Source organism: Balaenoptera ricei, chromosome 2, assembly GCF_028023285.1.
Source record: "Balaenoptera ricei isolate mBalRic1 chromosome 2, mBalRic1.hap2, whole genome shotgun sequence".
In the NCBI taxonomy this organism is placed as follows: domain Eukaryota; kingdom Metazoa; phylum Chordata; class Mammalia; order Artiodactyla; family Balaenopteridae; genus Balaenoptera; species Balaenoptera ricei.
In genome coordinates this window covers 38,020,680-38,044,890 of record NC_082640.1, presented here as the reverse complement: position 1 = coordinate 38,044,890, position 24,211 = coordinate 38,020,680, and the positions used below count along the sequence as shown (strand labels likewise).

The 24,211-nt window shown below is 46.1% G+C and overlaps 2 pseudogenes; both read left to right on the top strand.

The window, feature by feature from the left end:
- The window catches only part of LOC132359127 (acireductone dioxygenase-like), a 30,377-nt pseudogene extending 10,743 nt beyond the window's left edge, over window positions 1-19,634 (top strand).
- On the top strand, window positions 2,180-2,798 carry LOC132359126 (molybdopterin synthase catalytic subunit-like; annotated as a pseudogene).
- Window positions 19,635-24,211: the final 4,577 nt, after the last annotated feature.

The window sequence follows — 24,211 nt, the reverse complement described above, 5'->3', positions numbered from 1 at the left end:
CTGGTCTGGGAACTGGGATCCCACAAGCCACGTGGCCAAAAAATAAAAAAAAATTCAGACATCAGTTTATGCAGGGAGGTGCTGGTAAATGTTTTTAACAACCAGGGTGTGTGTGTGTGTGTGTGTGTGTTGATTTGTAGCATTTCTGTGGTGTAGATACTTCCACCATGGCCAATGTCTAACTACCAACATAATATCACTTAACACAGTTGCATAGTATTTCCATTTTATAGTATTTTTACCAGGTAGATACAATAACTGTAAATATCCTCAAGAGAAGAAATACTACAGTAAAAAGGAAGTGATGAGTTTTGAGTCTTTTAATATGTTTTATTTAATTGTAAGTTTACATAACTTAATTTTTAATAGTGGCTATGTTTAATAACTGGCTGACAAAATTCCTGAAAGTTTAACGATTGGTTCTCATGAGCCTGTATAAGCTGGCTGCAGCCACCGCTGAATTAGCCCACGGGTCCTCATTTGGATCCTGTATCTTGGACAAATAGCATTCGTGTTTAAGTTCAGGACCTGGCAACTGGACAAGTGCTAAGGGCAGGTTCAATGTACTTCTTAAGGACCAGTACTCGTTCCCCTGGTAACAGTGTCCTTTCCCCCAGGACACAGCCCAAAAGGTGACCTTTTACTTCCCCGGCTCTAAACTGTTTATCATTCTGACCCATCAGCACCTCCCCCAACTTCAGGGCAGACTGTCTCAGGAATGCCTGGGACATGCACGTAGGGCATCGTGGCCGGCCACCTGCTGAACCCACGTCAGGTGCTTACAAGGTCAGCCAGATGGCCAGAAGGAGAGCAGAAGGCCTGAGAAGGAGCTGCCGGCTCCTGGGCTCTCAGCCCTATGGCATCTGCGTTGTTGGGCTAGGAATGCCCTTGGCAAATATACCCCATCGGTCCACTGCCCTCCTATGTTTCAAAACCTGGATCCAAACTACCATTTCTCAGTTTAACCTCACTTCTCTCCATTGCTTCTCTACCCCTGCAAATAACAGAGTCATAATGTTGACAAGTACGGGCACTGGGTGCTTGTTCTAGAATTATCCCACTTAAGCCTCATAACAACCCTATGAAGTAGGTGCTATTCTTATCCCAGTTCTGTGAATGAGAAATCCAAGACTTGGGGTGGTGTGCTCATTTGCCCACAGTCATAGGGGAAGGACCTGGTGTTTTTCCTTTCTCCCTCAACTATCTTCCTTCACGTGGTAGCCTCAGTTCATACATGCTTATTTTGCATTCTTCAACATGTTGCTTCCTCCTAAATGTTCTCAGCCTAGAGATGGTGGTGGAAGCCATGGGTCTGAAAAGATTGCTCAAGGAGAGAGTGTGCTCTGAGGATGGAGAAGAGGAGGGAGCGGAGATGAGACCCTGACGGGCACCTACACCTGAGGGCCCCTGAGTAAGAGGAGACGCAGAAGGGCTGTCACAGAAAATGTGAGATAGCCAGGGGATGGACCGCAGTGGGGAAGTTACAGAGTGGATGAGGAAAGGAGCACCGAGACATGTCCCCTGGATTTATCCGTCCAGAGACATCCATGACCTTGGCAGGGGCCGTTCCTCCATTGCTCTGCTGGATGGTGAGGAGGCTGCAGCAGGGAAAGCAGGAACTCAGCAGATGAGTTGAGGAAAGGCTGGGAGCTAGTAAAATGGGTCAGCCAGTGTAGACCTCTCTTTCAAGATGAAGGAAGCAGCCTGCACGCTGCGTTGACCTGGCGCCTAGGCTTCCGCGCTGGGATACCGGGCTGGGGTTCCCTGGCGGGATGGTGCCACGGTGCCAGGTGACAGCCTGGAAGACGAGCTGGTTTCTAAAGGCACCCGCGATCTTTGCCCTTGCTTCTCAGATTGTTCGTTTCTAAGAAGACAAGTTTTCAATTTAAAAAGAAATGCACTTAACTAAGAATTCTTTGATGAAATGTGCTCCGTCTGTGCTTTTGCGAACCCTTGATTATTTGCAGACCTCTGATTATTTCGTAGAGAATGATTTGCTCTGAGTCACAGGTGGAAGTGTTGTATTTTGCAAAAAGTGCTGAAATAACAGGAATTCGCTCAGAGACAATTTCTGTGCCACAAGAAATAAAAGCATTGCAGCTGTGGAATGAGATAGAAACGCGCCATCCTGGACTGGCTGACGTCAGAAATCAGGTGATATTTGCTGTTCGTCAAGAATATGTCAAGTTTGGAGATCAGTTCCTCCTGCTTCAATCAGGAGATGAAATTGTCATTATCCCCCCATTAGTGGAGGATAGTGCTTTTGAGCCACCTGGGAAAGGTACAGATGAAGTTGAAGAGAAATCTAAAGATATAATAAAATTCACATCTGAGAAACTTTCAGTAGATGAAGTCTCACAGCTGGTGATTTCTCCACTCTGTGGTGCAATATCCCTATTTGTAGGAACTACAAGGAATAACTTCGAAGGGAAGAAAGTCATTAGCTTAGAGTATGAAGCATATCTACCAATGGCAGAAAATGAAGTCAGAAAAATTTGTAGTGTCATTAGGCAGAACTGGCCAAACACATAGCAGTGTTCCATCGACTTGGCTTAGTTCCAGCGTCAGAAGCAAGCATTATCATTGCTGTGTCCTCAGCCCATAGGGCTGCATCCCTCGAAGCTGTGATAACTTTAAAAGCCAAGGTGCCCATATGGAAAAAGGAAATGTATGAAGAATCATCATCATCTTGGAAAAGAAACAAAGAATGCTTTTGGGCAACCGATGATTAAACCACTTAGGTTTTTAGAGTCCTAAAATTTAAACTTGGTAAATTCTTATCTTTGATCATGTTTTGATTTTTCTTCTCCAGAAGATAGTTTATGGAACATAATCTCTTATGTTACACCAGTGGAACAAAAGAGAGAAAAAAAAGCAAAATAAATGAGTGTTTAGGATGAGGGCTTATACGGGAACTAGAGATAGAGGAAAGAAAGGCTTTAGGGAAAAAATGGAAGAATAATTTAAATGTAAGGAAAGATGCCTGTGGTAGACATATTATTCTATGACTAAGTTCTAACCGTAACTTGACTCGCACTGAGGTGTGGCCCCTCCTCAGTGACTGTCTCAGAGGCTGCCCCCAACCCCCTACCCCTATGCCCAGTGATATCATTGTTGTCAGGGATGCGTTTTGGGAATGTAGGCAGAACTGGAAGGTAAAAAAAGTCCTTATCGGATACTCTTGGTATGATATATTTTTAGAATGTATATATTTTTAAAATAAGCTAAATAAACATGATTTTAAAAGTTTAAAAGCAATATTTTCCTGTTTTTAAAAATTCAGTGATAATACCTAAGATATTTCATCATATGAAGCTTTCTAGTATTTCAGAATCAATAATCTTGCCATAATACTTATTATATTTTATTAGTTATTAGTATTGTATCAATATATAAATTAGCATAAAATTGTTGTAAAACAAGGCAAACTAGCAACAAGGGTGCTTTGTGTTATAATGTTAGTTATAAAATTTTACCCACAACCAACTAAAAAGGAAAATTATATGATTATTTGGTAAAATATTTTCAGATAGTTTTCTTTTTAGCTTAAGCAACATTATCATTAATAAAGTTATGTTTTCTGCCCAAAAAAAAGAAGGAAGCAGAAAAAAAGAATAAAAAATACAAAAAAAAAGGAAAAAATTTAAAAATTTTAAAAAAGAAGAACAGAAAAGAAGAAGGAAGCAGAAGGGAGAGCCAAGGTGGAAGGAGGCCTTTGAGAATTTGGGTTTTAGATTGGTTGTTTGGTCGGTTGGTAAGCTGGGACTACCTTTGGCAAATTTATTTATTTATTTATTTGGCTGCGCTGCGAGGCTTGCGAGATTTTAGTTCCCTGACCAGAGATTGAAACCAAGCCCCTCAGCAGTGAGAGTGAGGAGTCCTAACCACTGGACCGCTAGGGAATTCCCAATCTTTGACAAAAAAAAAAAAATTTTTTTTTTGGCCACGCAGCATGCGGGATCTTAGTTCCCCAACCAGGGATCAAACCTGCGGTCCCTGCGTTGGAAGCGTGGAGTCTTAACCACTGGACCACCAGGGAAGTCCCTTTGGCAAATTTCAATGCTGAGGTGAGGCTGAATATGCTAGTGAGAGAGGAGGGTAAAGGCGAGAGGTGGCTGAGACCACAGACCCTGAGGGGTCCAAGCCCCAGACGGCAGACAGGAGAACCTCCATCTTCTTTCCTGGGGAGGAGGGAGCCGTGATGGTTGCTGCCTGGTGGCCTCTTTTTCCTCTGACGAGTGGGAGGCAGAGAGTGAGGGGGATGAATAGTCGGGAGCACTAAGGAGGGTGGTGGAGTTTATGACAGCCAGTTTGGGAGAATTGTAGAAGGAGGTTGGCAAGAGATGAGCTGAAGTAGGAAGTAACACATGTGCAGAGGGACAGTCCCCACAGGAGTCCTTGCCCAGCACCACAGACAGGCTTCTTTGTGAATGCTGATGTGTCTGTAGCCCTTAAGCTCATTAAGTTCATTCACCATCAACTTTCTTACTGCTTTTGCCACCAGGAGGGGACAGTCTCTCCCGATACTAAGGACAGCTCACTGTGACTCCCAGTAAGAACTGCATGAGGGTGTTTCTGGATTTCTTTCCACCACGTAAGTTTACAAGGAGAAGCCAGTTGTCTGTAACCTGGAAAAGGGCTCTCACCAGACATGGAATCAGCCAGCGCCTTGTTCTTGGACTCCCAGCCTCCAGAATTGTAAGAAGTAAACGTTATCTGTTTCAGCCGCCAGTCTGGGGTAATTTGTTACAGCAGTCTGAGCTGACTGGGACAACATGCATAGTAACCCCATGCGCAGAATGAAGAAGTGAGTCGTTTTGCCCAGAACAGAGCAGGACTTCCAGCTCCAGATCAGTGAATTTTCCACTGTGTCACGGGAGGTACTGCAAGGTGCCGTGTTCTCCCAAAGTCTCCCCTCACTTAATTAAACAGAAAATATGTCCTTGGAACTGGCCTCCCTGGACTCAGCATAGATATAGGAATTCATCAGAAGCATTAGCCCTTTTCCTTTGAACCAGATTTACCTCTTCAGTCATTTAAACCTGAGTTTCATTAGGAGGTAATTAGGTTTCCTCTCTGATCAGTTGGTGGTGGTTACACAGAAGGCCCACCCGGAAAAGTTCTGTGATCAATTAGCCAGGTCTGCCAGGGGCAAGGCAGCGGGAGAGTTAAGACCTGTGCACTAAATATATGCCCAAGCTGGTAAGAAGTGGAATGAGTGATAGACATTAGGATTAGCTTTGCAAAAAAGCTCAGAAAGGAAAGAGATAAAAGATTTTACGGAAGTCTAGGTTTTTCTGTCTCCTGGGTGAATAGTTGAGGGTGGTATGCTTGCCGATTGAGAAAGTTTATGTCTATTTGGGGGAGTCAAGGCAGGGGTGTCCAGAAGGGAGAAGCACAAACAGCAGCTCTTGGAGTTTGGACACCCCCATCCCCTCCCCCATACCACTCCCACTCCGCCCCCCACCCCAACCTTGAACTCAGGGTACAATGAGCAGGGCAGTAACCAAGATTCCTGGGCAAAGTTTCCTCTTGGCACCCAGACCTGAAGAGATCAGGGAGGCCAAGGGTGTGTTGAAATAGCCTGGCAGGACGAATGCTGAGTTTGTCTTCCTGCCAGTGGCAGGCACAAGATGTACCAAATACAGCCTGGTCCTTTGCTCTAGATACAAATGAATCTAGATTTTTGGGGGCCTGAAGCTTACACAGTTGGGTTGGCTGGGCAGGGGATTCTTTTTAAGAAAATAATACAAAATTAGGTAGACCCTTGGAAGGGACCTATGTGAGTGAGGGATCCTGAAGCTTAAGCTTCAGAAAGGGATATGTGTGGAGAAGAAAATAAAATAGTATGAGGAGATAAAGCGTAAGGAAGGGGAGGCTACTCTGGACTGGAGTAGTCAGGAGAGGTTGACTTCTGAGCCACAAACCAGATGACAAGGATCTGTGCGAAGAGCATTCCGAGCAGAAGGAACAGCAAGTGCAAAGGCCCTGAGGCTGAAACGGTCTTGGAATGCTGGGACCAGGAGAAGATCAGTGTGCCTGGCATATGGTGAGCTAGGGGAGAGGGATGGGTGATGAGTTCAGAGGAACAGGCAGGGACTGCTTCACATTGGGCCTTGAAGGCCTGGTAAGGACACTATTATTCCAGGATTGGTGGGAGGCCATTGAAAGCTTCTTTTTTTTCTTCAATATTTATTTATTTGGCTGTGCCAGGTCTTAGTTGTGGCATGCAGGATCTTCGTCGCAGCATGCGGAATCTAGTTCCCTGACCAGGGATCGAACCCGGGCCCCCTGCATTGGGAGCTCGGAGTCTTAACCACTGGACCACCGGGGAAGTCCCTATTGAAAGCTTTTAAGTGAGGCTAAATATAAAAAGAGCATTATGGTAGTGTGTGGATAATGGCTTGCAGAAAATCCTAAAAGAGGGTAGCCAGTGGAAGGTGGAGGTGTGTCAGCAGGACCTGATCCTTCCAGATCTGACAGGGGGACAGCCACTGGGACAGAGGGGTGGCTCCTCCCGTTTCCTCTGAGGCTCCCTCTGATGAGCCTCTCCCAATTACTGTCCTCACATTCACCCCACAGAGCAGTTTGGGAACAAAAGGGCTGCCCTGTATCTGCACTGCTGGACTTCATGGTCTGAACAGCTTCTGAAGCCCTGGGTCGAACCCACGGGATAGAGACAACCTCAAGGTACCCTTAGCAACCTCCAGGGACCTCAGGAGTGAGCACCCTTGTTTCCAGAACATCTGACAGCCACGTTTGGGGTGGAAGGGAAGGACGCCCTCTGAGCACCCCGTTGCGGTCTGGCTGGGACTGCGGTGGCCATATGCCCTCTCCTCCGCCTCCAGAAGGCTGATCTCCATGGGAACCTCTGAGGTGCTCCAACCGTAGAAACATGCCACACAGGGGAAGAGGAAGAAGGAATTGTATCGCTGCAGGTGGCTAATGAATAGGTCTGCCCTGGGGCCAGGAGGGAAGGAAATGTGGAGTGGGAAGAGAATCTCCAAGCCAGGGAAGGAGGGGGGCGGTGGGGGCCTGTGGAGCTGAGCATCAGTGAATATGGCGTGTGCCTGGGAAGCCCTGGCCTCTCGCAGGTTCCTCTCCTCCCCCACTGAATCTGCAGGGACTAAGGGCCTCCCTGGACAAGGCCAGGACAACATCTTTGCATGCCCTGGAATCTAAGACAAGAAACCGGGGACTTCCCTGGCGGTCCAGTGGTTAAGACTCCGCACTTCCACTGCAGGGGGGCACGGGTTCAATCCCTGATCAGGGAACTAGGATCACAGATGCCCAGCGGCACAGCCAAAAATAAATAAATAAAATATTTTTAAAAAATATTATCTTAAAAAAAAAAAAAGACAAGAAAACAATCAATATGGTAGCCCAACTGTTTGGGACTTGGGAATGGGAAGACCCAGGAGGTGAAGAGCTGGTCTCCCGGTGGAGTCTGCTGCTGGAGTGGATTTGGGTTTGGGCACCGAGTTTGAGATATCCAAACAAAGGGCTTGGGGCCAGGTCAGAGTGATTCTTAGGGGGCCAAGAGGAAAGTGTTTGCCCACAGTTCAAGTAATGAGAGGAGATACAGAGACAGAGAGAGGGAGAGAGGGAGTTAAACTGTAAAAGAGGAGGTAGAAAAACAGCTTGATAAAACTTGAGAAAATGGTTAATTGGTTATGGGATCCCAGCGGGCCTCTCTAAAAGGGAACAATAGTTGGGGTGTTGCTGGGGATTCCCAGAAAAAACCAACCAACCAACCATCAAACAAAGAAACAATGGAAATAAAGACGCAGACGTAGAGAATGGACTTGAGGACACGGGGAGGGGGAAGGGTAGGTAAGCTGGGACGAAGTGAGAGAGTGGCATGGACTTATATACACTACCGAATGTAAAATAGATAGCTAGTGGGAAGCAGCTGCATAGCACAGGGAGATCAGCTCGGTGCTTTGTGACCACCTAGAAGGGTGGGATAGGGAGGGTGGGAGGGAGATGCAAGAAGGAGGGGATATGGGGATATATGTATATGTATAGCTGATTCACTTTGTTGTAAAGCAGAAACTAACACACCATTGTAAAGCAATTATACTCCAATAAAGATGTTAAAAAAAAAAAAAAAAAGAAACAATGGAGAGAGACTGGAAACAGTGGTTGTGGCCTGGATCCTTTACGCCAGTGATGGTGGCAGTCCACAGTGAGACCCTGCCACCAATCAACAGAAAATTAAGGCAGAAAAAGCTATCTTTGGGACTTCCCTGGTGGCACAGTGGTTAAGAACCCGCCGGCCAATGCAGGGGACACGGGTTTGAGCCCTGGTCCGGGAAGATCCTACATGCCACGGAGCAACTAAGCCCGTGCGCCACAGCTACTGAGCCTGCGCTCTAGAGCCCGTGAGTCACAACTACTGAAGCCCACGCGCCTAGAGCCCGTGCTCCGCAACAAGAGAAGCCACCACAATGAGAAGCCCACGCACCTCAACGAAGAGAGTAGCCCCCGCTCACCGTCATTAGAGAAAGCCCGCACGCAGCAACAGAGACCCAACGCAGCCAAAAAAAAATATCTTGCCCCCCACTTCCCATTGGTAAGCACTAGATTATTCTCTATATCTGTGAGTCTGTTTCTTTTTGTTATATTCACTAGTTTTATTTTTTAGATTACACATATAAATGATATCATATAGTATTTGTCTTTCTCTGTCTGACTTATTTCACTTAGCGTAATACCCTATAGGTCCACCCATGTTGTTGCAAATGGCAAATTCTCATTCTTCTTTATGGCTGAGTAATATTCCATCGTATATATATACCACATCTTCTTTATCCATTCACCTGTTGATGGACACCTGGGTTGCTTCCATATCTTGGCAATTGTAAATAGTGCTGCCATGAACATTGGGGTGCATGTACTTTTTCAAATTAGTGTTTTCATTTTTCAGAATATATACTTAGGAATGGAATTGCTGGGTCATACGGTAGTTCTGTTTTTAGTTTTTCGAGAAACCTTCATACTGTTTTCCACAGTGACTATACCAATTTACATTCCCACCAACAGCATATGAGGATTCTCTTTTCTCCACATACTGATATGGAGATAGCCATTCTAACAGGTGTGAGCTGATATCTCATTGTGGTTTTAATTTGCATTTCTCTGATGAGTAACGATGCTGAACATCTTTTCATGTGCCTGTTGGCCATCTGTATGTCTTCTTTGGAAAAATGTCTATTCAGATCTTCCACCCATTTTTCAATCGGGTTGTTTTTTCTTTTTATGTTGAGTTGTATGAGCTGTTTATATATTTTTGATATTAACCCTTATCAGTCATATCATTTGCAAATATTTTCTCCCATTCTCTAGGTTGTCTTTTCAGAAATTGGAACTTTTATGCCCTGTTGGTGAGAATGTAAAATGGTACAGGCACTGTAGAAAATAGCATGGCAGTTCCCCAAAAATTAAAAATAGAATTACCATATGACCCAGCAATTCTGCTTCTAGATGGATACCTAAAAGAATTGAAAGCAGGGTTTGAAAGAGATATTTATATACCCATGTTCATGGCAGCATTAATCACAACAGCCAAAAGATGGAAGCAACCCAGGTGTCTACTAATGGGTGAGTGGATAAACAAAATGTGGTTATACATACAATGGAATGTTATTCAGCCTTAAAAAGAAAGAAAATTCTGACACATGCTAAAACATGGATTAACCTTGAGGACATTATGCTAAGTGAAATAAGCCAAACATAATACAGTATGTTTCCACTTATATCGAGTACCTAGAGTAGTCAAATTCATAGACAGGAAATAGAATGGTAGTTGCGAGGGGCTGGGGGAATGGAAAGTTATTGTTTAATGGGTACAGAGTTTCGGTTGAAAAGAGTTTTCGAATGAAAAGAATTCTGGAGATGGATGGTGGTGATGGTTACAAAACAAGGAGGATGTACACCTAGAAATGGTTAAGATGGTAAATTTTATGTTATGTGTATTTTACCACAATTTTTTTAAAAAGTCCCTTCCCACTGCCACTCTGTCCCTGCCACTGGGAATTTCTCACTAGACACATACCTGCCAGGCTGAGGCTCCTGCTATTTTGTTCTGGCCCCTTTTCACTTTTCTGACCTTCTCCCCGTCTTCTCCTCTCTTTTGGGGGTCTCTTTCTCCAAGTTCTTGTTAACGACCCCTGTAAAGCTGTTTAGTTCCTCATGTGTTTAACCATGCCCTGGTACCTCCCTTTCCTCAGCCAAAGTGGCTGATCCAGATACTTTCCAAAACAAAAACTGTTCTCACCCTGCTAAATGCATTGAAAACGTGGCATCTGGTGTATACAGTGGCCTCCTGAGAAACTGAGTCGTCCAAGTCCACAGCTGAGACTCCATCTTCTCTCCACCAGCTGCCAGGACGTGGGTAGACCTGGGGGCCCCAGGAGTGAATTTGTCAGAGTAAAAGCTGCTCTGGGCAGCCTCTTGGCAGCATGCTAACAGCCCCTGCTGGCAACGTTCCATCTGTCTGAGCATCACAGATCAAGCCTCAGAAGTGCAGGGCCTGAGGAGAAAGCAGAGAACGATGATGGCAAAGAGGGATCCCCAAACCCAGGCCAGGTGAACTCAGTGCAGTATGCAGAGGTGCTTGGGGACCACAGTTGCAGGGGTGACAGGAGGTGATGGAGGACTGGACATTGAGAAAGTCTACACCTGCGTGTGTGTGTGTGTGTGCGCCCATGTGTGTAGACATCCCTGGAGAGATCCTGGGGGTGGTGAAGATTAAAGGAAAGACCGGGAGCTCTCCCAATGGGTGAATATGACAAAATCCTGCAGGGAAACAGACAATGCATTTCCATGCATAGATCTCCAAAGCAGAGGCAGGAGAGGGCCCCTGAGAAGTCTTCAGAACAAAAACCACCACTTGATAAGTGCTTACCAAGTGCCAGGCGCTAAACACTGATAGTAGCTTCAGTTACTCCTGCTACATGCCAGGCAGGCCCTGTTCTAAGCCAGCTGTCTAATAAACATTCAGTGCCAGCCACATATATAATTTAAAATATTCTAGTAGCTGCATTTTATTTTATTTACTGTTTAAGAAGTACAAACAGGGGACTTCCCTGGTGGCGCTGGATAAGACTCCACGCTCCCAATGCAGGGGGGCCCGGGTTCGATCCCTGGTCAGGGAACTAGATCCCACATGCATGCTGCAACTAAGAGTTCACATGCCGCAACTAAGGAGCCAGCAAGCCGCAACTAAGGAGCCTGCCTGCTGCAACTAAGACCTGATGCAACCAAAAATAAATAAATAAATAAATAAATAAGAAATATAAACAGAAGTTAGTAATATATATACCTAATGTACACATGGGCGATACCCAGGGGGAAAATTAGTAACTGCTCTGTATTTTAAAAAGTTTTTTTTAAAGTGAAATTAACTGTAAAATATATTCTATTTAATCTAAAAGATGCAAAATATTATCAGTGAGATGTTTCACAATCTCTTTTCTTATTAAGTCTTCAAAATCCGACGTGAATTTACACTTACAGCACATCGCAGTTTGAAGGAGCCACATTTCAAGTGCTCAACGGGTGCAGGTGGCTGATGGCTACTCTACTAGACAGAGTAGTTTAGATATATTAATTCTCAATATATGTACTTTAGATACATTAATGCACTTAGTCCCCATCATCATGCTTTTGTAATCCTCACTTTACAGAGGGCAGAAGCACTTTGCCCAAGGCCACCCAGGAGGAAGGTGGCTGAGCCAGGACCTGAACCACCAAGTTCAGCAAGTGTGGGCTGGGGATCTGGTCTCCTAACCGCTGTGCTGTGCTGTCACCATTACGTGTCTCATCTCCCTTAGGACTTAAAGAAAAAGGCTGCCTGCTCTTATTCTCTCTGCTTTACAGAGTGGGAACTGAGGATAAGAGAGCCTAAATGGTCTTGCCCTGTAGGTGGTCCCAGTGGGATCTGAACCTACGTGGAGCGAAAACTTGGGAGACATCATCTCACACTGCAGTGCATTCCAGGGAAGGAAAGGGCGTGGCTACCTGCGTCCCACACTGAAGATTAAATCCACTTTGAAAAGTTCAAAGGAGGGACTTTCCTGGAAGTCCGGTGGTTAAGACTGCACTTCTACTGCAGGGGGCACGGGTTTGATCCCTAGTCGAGGAAATACGATCCCACATGCTGTGCAGCACAGCCAAAAAAAAAAAAAAGAGTAATTCCTGAAGCTGTGCGTTTCTCATGGCCAGCGATAACCTTCAGTGTGAAAATCTGAAAAGCCAAGAGCTTGTTTTATTGCCTTCTCTCTCTTTATAATTACACAGTATATTCGTTTGCTAGTGTTGCCATAACAAAGTACCAGAGATTGGGTGGCTTAAACAACAGAAATTTATTTTCTTACGGTTCTGGAGGCTGGAAGTCCAAGATCAAGGTGTTGGCAGGGTTGGCTCCTCCTGAGGCTTCTAGGTTTGCAGATGGCCGTTTCCTCCCTGGGCTTCCCTCTATGAGCATCTGTGTCCTAATCTCCTCTTCTTGTAAGGACACCAGTCATATTGGATTAGGGCTCACCCTAATTACCTCATTTTCACTTAATTACCTCTTTAAAAGCCCTGTCTCCAAATACAGACACATTCTGAGGTACAGGCGGTTAGGACTTCAACATACAGATTTGAGGGACACGATTCAGCCCGTAACTCATGTGTTATATTTCTGTGATTACCAAAGCAACATATGTTCACCATAGAACATTTCCAGAGATGAAGACACTAAGGTAATAATCTCTGCAAAAATCATTCTTTTTCATAGTTTTTTGTGAAGTATATAAAGTGAAAGTGAAAGCCTACCCCTTTGTCTCCACTTCTACCACCTCCTACCCAAAGAGCATGACTGTAATAATGAGGGGCACATCTCACACCTTTTCTGGGCTTGTACAAGCTGCTGCCAGGAATGGCCTTATCCGAGCATCCCTACCTGGTCATGCCATGTTCTACATGGTCACCTGTTTCTGGAGAAAACATCCCTTGTGCTGGGGGATGCTGTGGATTAAATCTTTGTGCACATTCACAATGATTCTAGAGTTGTACTGTAGGAGGGTATACAAACTTCATCATTAGAACTTAGATTTAAAAGGAAATTGTAAAAAGAAGGCATATAAGGATAAGGGAGACCTGTCGGAATAGCTTCCGTAAGGCACTGAAATGTTTTGTTTTTAAGGGTGTGACTGGGATTTTTTTAAAATTTTTATTGGAGTATAGTTGATTTACAATGTTGTGTTAGTTTCTGGCACTGAAATGTTGACTGTGCTTGACCTTAGGTAAAGGGAGCAGTACGTTATTTTTCCTTACTCCTTCCTACTTAGCTGGATTTTCTACATTTTCTTAAATGAGTTTATATTACTTTTTATAATGGAGGAAATAAATGTAATAGAATACTGCCAGGGAGAACAATGAAAAGGAGCTTTTAGTTCTCTTCAGAGCGAGGAGATGAAAGAAAGAGCAGGCCTGCTGATAGATGCTGGGGGCGGAATGCTGGAAGGTGGGAACCCATCAGGCGATGGGGCCTTTGCCTTTCAGACCTGGAGAAGAAGTGTGTGTGTGAGTAAGTACCGTCGGGGAGGAACTAGCTCTTAGCTAGCCCAAGGTGGGTTAGAGAGTTTGTAAATGAGCTCCTGGCTCCTCGAAATAATGTTCTTTCGCCTGGAGTAATTATATCCCCGCCACTGGGAAATGGGACTCTGAGTCACTGCCTGTGGTTTTTGAGATATTACAACAGAAAATGAGCTGGAAGGTTGGAGAGGGTCAAAAGGCCATTCCCGATTTTAAAAGGAAAGAAAGTGGAGACTTCAAACACTGAGTTAAGACTCCGAGCTTCCACTGCAGGGGCTGCATGCTGCGAGGTGCAGCCAAAAAAAAAGCCTCTGTCCTGTTCAACATTTTTAATCAATTGCTAGGGATTGGGGTACAGCAGAAAACCAAGAAATATACACCCCTGCCCTCATGGAGTTTATAAACTGGTATAATCTATTCGTTTATTAAGGAAAATTTGTTTTTGTTTTAAGGAAATACAACCACTTCTTTGACCTCATTGAGAGAGGTACATGTAGCTCATGTAACTGTGCATTCGTGGTTTACAGGACTTTGCTGCCCAACAGGTGAGACAGGTCGCAAACCTCTGCACCCAGGTAGAGCCTGGCAATGCCCTAGAGCAGTGTGACTGGGCAGCAGGTCCATGCAGGTGAGACACAAGTCACTCCCCTGGGGCACAGCCCCGAGCTGAGGCCACTCTTTCACTCACTTCAGGAGACGCCACTGCCTGTCCACCCAGCGGCCATTTCTCACCCCTTCCTTTCTAAAAATGCCACCATCCTCCTGCCTCTGGTTTCCACCTCTCTTTCCTGTATCCACATGCCTCAGCGAACGTTGCCCCACCCCAGGAGTGACCCCATTGGCCTAAGGGGAATCCTATGCCCCTTGAGGTGATTGGTTCAGGAAAGGACATGTGACCCAATCTGACCAATGTCCTGAGGGGAAGTCCAGGGAACGGGGAAGGGTGACTTCTGGGAAGTTTTCTCCCTCCTAGGAGAAAGCCACAGTGTACCGGTTAGGAATGTGTTCATCAGCGAGTAAGAGAACACACCCCCCCTCCGCCCACACCCTGACAAATAATAGTTTAAGAGTGAAGATATTTAATGAGCTGTGTACAAAGTCAGGAGGTAGGTGGTTCCTGGTGTCGGTTTGGTGGCTCCAATAATATTAGGATCAACATCTCTGTGACTGTCTTTGTCTTTCATTTATGGTATCAAGAAGGCTGCCACTCCAGCCATTCTGTCCATGTTAAGGCAGGAAGAAAGGGGCTATCCAGTGACACCTGTGCCAGAAATTCCCTCGTACTCTCCCACTTCCGTCTCATTGGGCAGGACTGTGTCCCATGGCTGCTCCTCGCTGCAAAGCGAACTGGGAAAGTCAGTTTTTAGCTCTTCTTGTCCAAAGAAGAAACAGGATGGGAATTCCCTGGCGGTGCAGTGGTTAGGACTCGATGCTTCCACTGCAGGGGGCCCGGGTTCGATCCCTGGTCAGGGAACTAAGATCCCGAAAGCTGCGAGGCGAGGCCAAAAAAACAAACAAAAACAAAGAAGAAACAGGAAAGGGAGAAGGGGGTTGGGAAATGGAACTGGGTTAGCCACAAACAGAAAGTGACAAACCTAATTTCTGAACATCTCAATGTCTAGAACTGCTGCTGCCATCTTGGTTCCAGCCTGAGCAGGAAGCAAGCACTAAAAAGGCCAGAGTGGAGAGATGGAAAAACCCCTGCGTCCAAGGTCAACAACCCAAATGGAAAGTGAGCAAAGTAGGTGAAGACAAAGTTCACAGAAAAGGAAAAACAAGTAAGTAGCCCTTAAGCATAGGAAAAAATGCTCAACTTCACTCATAGTAAGAGCGATTAAAATTGAAATAACACTGTTACAGCACTTTTCACCTATCAGATTGGCAAAAATCCAAATGTTTGACAATACATTCTGTTGGTAGGGCTGTGAGGAAGCAGGGACTCTCATGCATGAAGGGCAAAATGGCACAATCTCCTATGTCAGGGAAGGAGTGAACAAAGGAACACGTGAACTGAGGTCTTTATGTCCTCACTGAGATGCTGTATCAGCTTACCTGGAAACCACCCTCTCGTGGGACTTCCTATTAAATGACACAATAAATGTCCTCACTGATTAAACCAGCTTGAGTAGGGCTTCTGTTACCTAGAGCCAAAAATACCCCAAATGATGCCCTGCCCCCCACCCTGAGCCCAGGAGCAAAGTTGTTCTGTCCAGAAGCCAGATCACAGAGTCTAATTGGGTCATTCAGGGACTAGCCAAATCCAAACAGGTACAGGTCCAAATGCTGAGGTCATCAATGACAGCAAAATCCCTCCCAGAGAAAGGGCCACAAGCTGTTCCAAAAGCGGTGGGTGAGCAACTGCCTAGGGTAATATACAATCCTTATAGTCATGAGAAGGGGCTGCATCCTGAGTGGTTAGAAGGCCTGGTGGAATCCAATGTAGAGATGATCCTAAAAAGTTGGAACTTGGGGTGATAAGATGACTGCCTTGGGCTTTCTTGACCTGATGTCTTCAGCTATTTGGTTCATCTGATTGTCTTTGTTTGAATTTCTTATTCACTGAGCAACTTTCTAGTTCCTGAAGATTTCCAAACTGTGTGGCAATTCTATACCCTACTAAAATGAATCAATTAGCATTCTCTTTGTCTTTTGAAAAATTACTAGTGAAGAATGGACAGACCCAGTGGAATCTCTCAATCCTCGCACCCAACATTCCTCACTAATGACCTTCCTGGTCTGAGATGTGGTTAAAACAGTTGACTCCTGCCCTCAAGCTACACCACTTCATGTATTGCATTTCATAAGCCCTGACCTCTATACTGAACCCAATGACTGGAGCAAACTTCCAGGCTATTCACAGTCAGAGTGCATGGCTACCACCTGTAGTGTACTACAGCCCCATCCATGTATAGGCCTGCATCAGTCCTGCCCTGGTTTCTGGAATTGGGAGACTTCATGACTCTGGGGATCCAAAAAACTTGGTTGGCTCTCTTCTAAGACGGAGGCAGGACAAAGGCATAATCAGTAGAACCTCACCGCAGTTGTACTGGCAAGGGGTACTCTGATGCCCCCAGGTATAGCCTTGGGTCGGCTAGAGGCAGTAAGAGGTGTACGTGTGGGCCAGGTATCCCTGGTAGTGGTTCATGTTTGACCATGTGGCAACCCAATGATAGGAGCAGGAGGGTGGGAAGGAGTGTGGGGTCTTTGGCAAGGGTGGAACAGTGAGAGGAGGTGCCAGGTAGGCCACCATGCCTTGGAGGCATAATGGTTGTATCTCCAAAGTTGTGTAGATGCTGGCCTCCTTCTTGACAACTATCCAGCCCCAGAAGGCCTCAGTCTTCTGGCATTCTTCAAGACTCCTCTCAGACCATATTTCCAGCAAGTGTCCTGCCATCAGCCTTCCACCCACTCTGATTACTGCTCTCAGCACATGTATGTTTAGTTTATACCCTGCTGTTAATTTGTGATTGTTTGCAAGTTGTGTCATGTGTGTATATCCTGTCTAAGGTGGACACAGCCCCTGAGATCAGGATCTGTCTTGTAGTTTTTTTCTCAATCTCCATTGTCCTCCTCCACAAACACTACCACCAGCAATAACAATGAGCACCTAATACAGGGCATTATGTATTGTAGACAAAAATGCTTGTAAGTAAGTTAATATCACCAATGCTCAGAGGTGTGCCCCCATTGCAGACAAACACTATGCAGGTGAAAAGCTGAGTTTTCAAAGCTGAGAAATGTGTAGAGAGGAGCTCTTTACTCTCACAGTTTATTTTATGGACGAGGTATCCACTTGCCCTGACAGGGCTGTGAGAATCACAAAAGAAGTGGAAGGCATGTTCCATAACCTCACGGAACATATTAACCTGGGAAGACTCTTCATAGAACTGGAAAATACCGAAAACAACCATTTTCAGACATCCCATCCTCCTGCTTTAGCAGATAAACATAAAAGAAATTAGAGTCAGAAAAATTTGCTTTGGCGTTGGAAAATCTGAAATAGCTTTTTCTAGAAGTCTTACTATGAGTTTCCTTGAGATATCAACCTAACTTATGTGATTTGTGTTCTCAGCTTTTCAGAAATGTATTTCCTTTTTTAAAACTTCCCTAAAGTAAAGTAAAGGTGTAAATATGTCGTAGTCCGGGAAGACCAAGGTGCTGGCTGTCTCCTGGCCACGAGGGGGCATGGTGTCCCTAGTTCTGAGCTCAGGAGCCGACTCTGGTGACCCCAGCTGTGCCCAGGCTCAGCCTAGCTGGGACTTCAAGCCCCTCCCTGTAGCCCAGGTCAGGGGCTCAATGGACACCAGACCTTTTCTCCTCTTTGGGCAGCTCCTGCAACGGGTACGTCTGGGGTGCAGAAGGCAACGAGCAGTCAGGCTGGGAGGAGGTCATGTTTAAATTACAGACTGGGCAGGAGTGATGTGCTGGCAGCTTCACCCAGGAGCCAGAAGGGCGGTGGTGTCTGGGGCATGACCTTGGGTAGCTGGGGTGCTGGTTAGGGTGTTGGGCAGAGCCTGGCTGGCGAGTCTGAGAGAGCATGGGTGTGGCAACCACAACAGAGGTGGGGGCCACACGGGGCCTGTGAGATCCACTGTCCTGCCTGGCCAGCTCCTCCGAGCCCTGCCAGAATTGGGACTGTGTGGTGTGGCCCAGGCCAAGTCTACACTTTTCAGCAAGGTCCTCTGTGGTCTGGCTTCAATCTGCCTTCCTCAACATTGCCTTCTCTAAAAGTAGCTCTTCTCCTGCCAAGCTGAATGACCTGCTCTTCCCCCAAATGACTTGCACTTTACTTCACTCAGGTATTCATTCACTTATGCATACCATGCAATAAACATGTATTGAGGAACTTCCCTGGTGGTCCAGCAGTTAAGACTCCGTGCTCCCAGTGCAGGGGACCCGGGTTCCATCCCTGGTCAGGGAGCTAGATCCCGCATGCCGCAACTCAAAAAAAAAAAAAAGATCCCACGTGCTGCAACTAAGACCTGGCGCAGCCAAATAAATAAATAAATATTAGAAACAAAAACAGGGACTTCCCTCGTGGTCCAGTGGTAAAAAAATCTGCCTTCCAATGCAGGGGACGCGGGTTCAATCCCTGGTCGGGGAACTAAGAGCCCACATGCCATGGGGCAACTAAGCCTGCACGACACAACTACAGAGCCCACGCGCTCTGGAGCCCATGCGCCACAACTAGAGAGAGAAAGCCCACACGCCACAACTAGAAAGAAGCCCGAAAAGATCCTGCATGCCTCACGAAGACCCTGTGTGCCACAACTAAGATCTGACACAGCCAAAAACATAAAGAACATAAAGAAAATAAATAAAATAATTTTTTTTAAAAAGGTAGGATCTTTACATGTATTACCTCATTTATTCCTATTTTTTTAAAAAAAACAGGACTTCCCTGGTGGCTCAGTGGTTAAGAATCTGCCTGCCAACGCAGGGGACGTGGATTCAAGCCCTGGTCTGGGAAGATCCCACATGCCGCTGAGCAACTAAGCCCGTGTGCCACAGCTACTGAGCCTGTGCTGTATAGCCCGTGAGCCACAACTACTGAGCCCGCGTGCCACAACTACTGAAGCCCGCACGCCTAGAGCCCGTGCTCCACAACAAGAGAAGCTACCGCATTGAGAAGCCCGTGCACTGCAATGAAGAGTAGCCCCCGTTCGCACCTAGAGAAACCCCACGCGCAGCAACAAAGACCCAACGCAGCCAAAAATAAATAAATTTATTAAAACAAACAAAAAAACAAAACGTACTGAGTGCCCGCTGTAGCCAGGCACCATGGAGATACAAGACAACGTGCCTTCACGGACAAGAGTCTTATGCCTCCATATCTTTATTCATGCTTTTCTCCCCCTCACTCTCTGCCTGGCCAGATTTTACCATCCCTCAGTGACTTCCTCCAACCTCCCCAGCTCCAGGAAGTCCTTTCTGATTACTCCAAAGTGAGGAAAAGTACTTAGTCTGTCCATTCACTGTTATATCCTGAATGCCTAATACTGTCCCTGGCATAAGTAAGGGCTCAGTAAATGTTTGTTGATTTGAATGAATCAGGTAATCTTGTTTGTCTCTGCCTTCACAGCCCAGATTGCCTAAAACTTTCACTTGGCAAGTCATCAAGTCCTGCCTGTGATATCTCTCCTACTGAAATGCTGTGTTTATTACCACACAATGCTTGGTGGCTGAGTTAGGCAGGGCTCTTAACTCACAAGGTATGGGAAGGAACTTATTGGCTCATTGAAACACACCACCAGCAGATGGGCAGGAAGGGTTGAGCCTGCCTTAGGGACGACAGGAATCCGAGATTATCATGTCAGGACACCCTGCTACTCATCATGGCTTCTCTCTTTGAGGTCTTCATCCCCTGTTTTTTGCAAACAGGCTTTCTGCATCCAGAAAATCGCTGTCATTGGTCCGGATTTATATCCTTCGAGTTCACCAATCCAAGAGGAACAGGATTTTCCTCTCCAGCTCCAATTTTGAAATCCTGGTAAAAGCTCTGATAGCCTTGTTTTTCTGGATCACACCCTTCTCTTGGACCAATCACTGTGACCAGGGGCAGCCTGGTCTAGACTGATTGGCAGCCCTTACATGAATGGCTGAGTTGGACAAGAGAAAGAGCAGTTTATCCCCCAAAAGATGATTGAGAGAAACAGGCATGGCCCTTGGGAAGAGCTGGGACCACCACCTTGATGTGTATCTACAACAGTGTTGGTGCCTATGTTTTCATGTATATTCCCTGTTATTGGGGATAAGAAGCATTTACTCATAACAAGAACTTGAAAAATATTGGCTGATTTATAGGAAAAGAAGTTTAGTGTTTTGTCTTGTGTTTGGCTGAAATCCCTGGTGGATCTTCCCTGGTACTTTGCATGAGCCTACAACTGTCCGTCTTGTTGCCACTGCTGTGGGTGGTGTCGTCTGTCCCAGGGTGTGGAACTAGAGAGAATCCTGGTAGCCATGTTATGACTTGAGCTGTCACTTCTGTTTTTCCTTCTGGGAAAACCTTCTAAGCCCAGCAGTGTGCGTAATACTGGCTTTTTGTCTCAAATGGGGAATGGCTCTAAGACTGGTTTTTCTATTTGTGTTTCTTTGTTTATTTTGATAGAAAGCAAAGACGGCAATTTTGTAAAATGGCACCTTCCTTGAAAGGTCTCAGGAATGGGGCCTTTTCAAAAGATGAGGCATGCCTCTCAGGAGAGCATCAGGATTTCAACAGCCCTATTGCGTAATGTCATTGTACCTATTTCTTTGATGAGGAAACTGAGGCTCAGTGGTGGTAACATGCCAAGGTCACAGAGTTATGGGAAGTGGGGAGGAGGACAGAAAGACTTGTCTGGATGGAGAGCCATGCGCCAGAGGCTTTGCATATCTCAAATCATTTAATCGGCACTGCAGTCCTCTGAGATCAGAATAAGATGACAAGCTTGGAAATTTTTAAATACCTTGCCGAAGGTCATAGAGGCAAATAGGGCTGGGATTCATTGATTCCAAAGCCCATACTGTTTTCACTTCCTTATACTGTGTGACCTTGCACAGGTCACTTTATCTCCATGTGCCTCCATTTCATAATCTGTAGTATGTAGATGATAATAGTACATGCCTCGTGGGTTTGTTGTGAGGGTTAAATGAAATGTCTCTTGCACATAGTAAGTGGACCTATTGTTGTTGTTATTATATCATGAGACCTCCCTCCCGGTCACAAGTCAGGCCACTCCCTGTTGCAGAAGAACCAGCCCATGGGAGCCCCTTCCTGGCCCTGGTGCTCCTGAGGCCCAGCTGCAGGTGCCTGAGAAAGTCTGCAACGGGAATAAAGGGAATAAAGCCTCCAGGTGCTGGTTGATGCTTTGTCTGGCTGCAGGCCCATTTCCTGCTCAATCAGGTTGCTCTTGGCTGGCTGAGCTCCTGGAGTTGACCACTGCCCCCCTCCACTGCCAGCTGAGGGCTAAGCACTGGGCCTAGTGATGCAGGACGAGGCCCAGCTGGGCTATGCCCTTCCTTTCTGGAGCCCAGCCCTGGGATCTCACTGGCTGAAGCTGGAAGCCTTGGGGCACTGGGCCCATCTTCCAGCTCTGCGGCCTCAGTGAACCCCCTCCCATCCTCCATTGGTGGGGTGGCCCTGGGGGGAGAGGCTGGGCCTCAGGGACCAGGATCAGAGACCTGGGCTTGAATGCCAGCCCCAGGAAGGGAGCAGTGGGGCCCCCTAGGCAAGTGGCCTTTCTCTCTGCCTCTCAGTTTTCCTAGTATGTAGGTTTAGGAGGTTGGCTGGTTCCTGGATAAAGCCCTTGAAAGCCCTAAAAATTTCTTGGGGCCCCCAACATGGCATGTAAGAGATGGAACTTCCAACCCTATGCAGGCTGATCTTAGTTCAACACAAACTAGATCATGTCTCACTAGCCTCTCCTGAAAACCCACTGCAAGCCCTGGCCCGCTGCCCCGCCTGCCCTCTCCCCCTACAGCTCCAAACCACCAGCTTCTCGAACTTCCTTGAACAGGAATTTATTCCTGCCTCGGGGCTCTTGCACTAGCTGTCCTTTTGCACTGGAACACTTCGCGCTCCAGGTCTTCTCGTGGCTGTCCTTGTCACTCACGTCCTAGTTCTCAGGTGCCACCTCCTCCGGGAAGCCTTCTTTGGTCACCCCCTCATCTAGCCCCATCCCTCCTTAACAGCCTCATCCTGTTTCATTTCACTCAGAGCACTCACCTCTCTCTGAAGCTACCTTGTTTTTATTTGTCTCCCTTCCTATTGGCTGTCTCTCTGCGGGAATCTAAGCTCCATGAGGAAAGGGCCTTGCCTGCCTTTCCTTCTGCTGCCTCCGCAGCTCCAGTGCAATCCCTGGTGCTCAGGGGCTCTCTCAAGATGGCCCCTTCTGTAAGACCCACTTTAAAAATTTTTTTTTTTTTAATTTTTGGCCACACTGCGCGGCATACGGGATCTTAGTTCCCCAACCAGGGATCGAACCCTAACCCCCTGCAGTGGAAGCACAGAGTCTTAACCACTGGACCGCCAGGGAGGTTCCTGTAAGACCCACTTTTGAACGAGGGTCTTGGTGGCCATTCCCTTCACGCCTCTCCGCTCTGGGCAGTGGACCGGAGCTACAGTGAGGCAGCTTTGCAGGTGTGAAGTCACTTTAGGTTTCCAAAACACTTTCACACGCGGTGCCTTATTTAAACCTCATGTCACACCTACCTGTAAGACAGGTAGGGCAAGATCAGAAGCCCCGTTTTATAGATGAGAAAATCGAGGCTCCCAGAGGCTTAAGGAACTTGCCTAAAGTCATATGCGTCATAGGTGCTGAACCAGGACTAGACACTTAGGAAGCTCTTTCCAGGACTCCAAGCCAGACATGAGAATGCCTTAAAAGAGAAAAACCCACATTCCAAACTCATTTTTCCATTAGGTCATGTTACAGATGCGCAGATATTCAGAATTATTGCGTGAGGGGGTAGTACTCTGATCTCCGAGGTTCTTTTCTGCTTGGTTTTTCTTTTTTTTTCTCATTTTATTTTATTAAAAAAAATTTTTTTATTGAAGTATAGTTGATTCTAAGTTTTTCTAGAACTCTATGATATATGTGTTACCCTTAAGTCATATTCAGGGAAACTCTAAAATTTGCCCTTTTTCTTGGCTGAGAAACCCCAGTTTCTTCCCTGCTCTTTAGTAGTGCCTCTAAATAGTACCTAGTACCTAGTGCTTAGTGTGTAAGTACATAGTACTTCGTACTCTGCATAGTCGTATGTTACACCCAGTTTCACATATATTCAACTGCAGATGAGGCTCAGAGAGACAAAGGGACTTGCCCACCAGGAAAGTGGCAAAGGCAGGTCTAGAACTCAGCTGTAGAACCAGCTGGCCTGACTCCCAGCACGGTGTCCTGCCCACCGTGCTCATCTGCATGTGAATTCACTTCCAGCTGCACGGAAGATGGAGTTCTTCAAGGCATAAATGGTTCAAATCCTAAGGCCATCTTTAGATGCCTTTATTGAGCTCATTAAGAGTTTATTAAAGTCCTGCCATGGCCTTCTGCTAGATCTTGCAGCAAGAGAGGGAGGAGATGAGAGGCTTCCAGCTGCATCCTTACGATGGAATACACGGCAGCTCCTCCAAAGGAGGGCTATACTGATTGGTAACTTGACTTGTATGTGCCTATGTGGCCTTGCAGGCGTACATAGAGTCAGTTTGGAAAGATGTACTTCAAAATGTCAATAGTGCGACTTCCCTCGTGGTCCAGTGGTTAAGAATCTGCCTTCCAATGCAAGGGACGCGGGTTCAATCCCTGATCGGGGAACTAAGATCCCACATTCCATGGGACAACTAAGCCCGCGCACCACAAATAGAGAGAAGCCCGTGCGTCGCAATGAAAGATCCCGAGTGCCGCAACTAACACCCAATGCAGTCAAAAATAAATAAAAATAAATAAACATTAAAAAAAGAAAAGAAGAGAAACCAAAATGTCAATAGTGGCCTCTCTGGGGATGGCCTGCTGGGTGATTTCCACTCTCTTTTTATGCTTTTTGGTATTGTCTGAGGAAGCGTTTCCTTTATAATCAGAAATAATAATAATAAAGCTGTTTTCATCTTAAAAAGGAATTGAGAAAAACCATTGAAGAGAAAGGAATGGGAAGA